The following is a 2,390-nucleotide window of genomic DNA, read 5'->3' on the forward strand; positions in this document are numbered from 1 at the left end:
ATTATCATCACCACATAGGAGTGAATATTTGAAAGAAGAAAAATATAGGGTTAGAAGACTGTTAGGGCATCATTTTCATTTGGCTGAACTAGATTTAAAAGGTGGTTAGTTCCTAAATGTAAAGAGAGGCCAAAATCTAAACAAATAAGAAATGCTAGTATTGATAGAAACAAAATAAATTAACAACCTAGGAGGCATATTTTGTTCCTGTTTCTATGGTTTCTATGTCATCATTAGTTGACTCATAAAATGGGAGTGCATGGTCGTCTAAATAAATTTAATCACCAAGGGTAAGCAAAAGAGCCAGAGCTGAAGGTTGTCCAATATAGTAGGAAAAACTATTAGTTAAAATAATCTTAGGTTATGCTAAAAAATCAAATAAGGATATTTTAAAAGGTAATTCTTATTTCTATATTGGTGTGATACTTTAAGTGAGTACACACTCTTTTTTTCCAGCCTCGTTTGGAATAGGTTTAAAAATAAAATTAATCTCATCTAGCCCACTGAATTAAAGCTGCATCAGGGTTTTACAGTTCTTGTTATAGCCCAAAACTATAATTATAAAATTTGTTCTCTAAAAGCAAAAATAGCTAGTTGGCTTGGTAAGAGTGGAGGAGGGGCTTGTTTCTTATAAAGTCTGAGAGTGCAGTAAGGATTAGCATGTGTAGTCTTCCTTGCAAATCAAATAGTATATTTGTAAGAAAAAACTTTACACAAAACTCTGGTGAGACAAAGCAGTAATGACTATTAGTTTGCAGTTTGGGTTGAATAGATATTGATAGAATGAAAACTCAGCTGCCGGAGTTTATAGAATTAATATTTTCCAAAATTGTAAGAAAGTCTAAGGCGTTCTGGTCATATTAACAAAGTATCAAAGTACTTTAAGGCTTTTACAATTTAAGGTGTTCTGGTCATATTAACAAAGTATCAAAGTACTTTAAGGCTTTTACAATTTTTATATTTATAAGTCATTGCTGCATTTGTACAAATGGCTATGAAGAATAAAACAAAGAAACAAAATCTTAAGAACACAGCGGTTGGAAAAACTAATGAACTCTTATATATTTCCCTTTTCATTAGCTCTTCTGATATTCTGTATTATATGGAAAGACAGCAATACCTATCACCAAGGTCTCAGTGGAGCTAAGGCCATTTATTGAAGGAGTGTTACGGCCAAGAATAAGACTAAATATCCTAAGATGAAAAATTCTCTTTCAGTCTGACACAAATCTTCTAATTCCAATTAGAATTGAATTCCAATTTATTTGTTGTCAGTTAAATTAAATCAAGAAATTTTGGGGAGGCCCTCATGGGCTGTATAATATTAGAGAGTAGAAATGAAGTGAGAGACACCTCTGTTTTTGTGGCCATAGAGTTTAGTTAGGGGAGATAGACAAGAAAAGTAATATGTACAAAACATAGAAATATAGAACATTAAGCAAAAAGTGTTAATGGAACACTTGAAGGAGTTTAAGATCACCCTATGTCCTGGTTTGCTAGGACAATTCTGGTTTACTTCTGTTGTTCTCGAGTAATTATGATGCTCCCAATTTCACCTTGGAAAGCATCCTGTTGGGATTATAAATTATACAACAACCTATACTGAGAGGTAAGAAAAAGCTTTTGGGATGAAGTTGACCTAAATAATCATCTCCCCATAGTTTTGCAATTTCTCAAGCTCCTCTAATATATGATCTGTGTTGCCACCAAATTATCTTTATAAAACCAAAATCTAGTAATGCCATACTCCAGCTTTAAAAACACCTTCGATGATTCTTCATTTTCTCTAGGATAAATTGCAAACTGTTTACTATGATATATAAGAACCTCCTTGTCCTGGCCTTGATCTATCTGTTTATATTCATTAAAAACAAACAAACAAATGAAGCATTCCTCTTACTTCTTCAGCCCTAATAAATTACTTGGAATTCTCCAATATGCCCTGCTATGTCAGACCTCTGCCTTTACATGACGATCCCTATAACTGCATCAACCTTGCCCAACATTGGTCTGTTCAATGAACATTTATTCCTTTCTTCTAAGAAACTTTCCCTGAGCCTCACATGCTGAAATTTCACTCTTCATTCTACCATGGTATGACCTCTAGATTGGTATTCATTAGGCACATTACATATTTAGTTTGCAAGTCTGTTTCTCCGACTTAGCTGCAAATTCTTTGACCTCATCTGTGCCTCATTTTACCTGTGTTCATTCAGTAAATTCTTATTGAGCTGAATTTATTTAAAAATTAGGTGGGCAGGAAAAGGGGTGGAATAGGAGAAGGTTTTCAAACAGAAAAGATAGAATTTGCCAAGACAGAGATATGCAAGAATATCAATATGGAACTGCAAATTGTTTAGAGTATCTGATTCATGGGGTAATTATGGGTG

Source organism: Pteropus alecto, unplaced genomic scaffold (genome assembly GCF_000325575.1).
Source record: "Pteropus alecto unplaced genomic scaffold, ASM32557v1 scaffold177, whole genome shotgun sequence".
Taxonomy (NCBI): domain Eukaryota; kingdom Metazoa; phylum Chordata; class Mammalia; order Chiroptera; family Pteropodidae; genus Pteropus; species Pteropus alecto.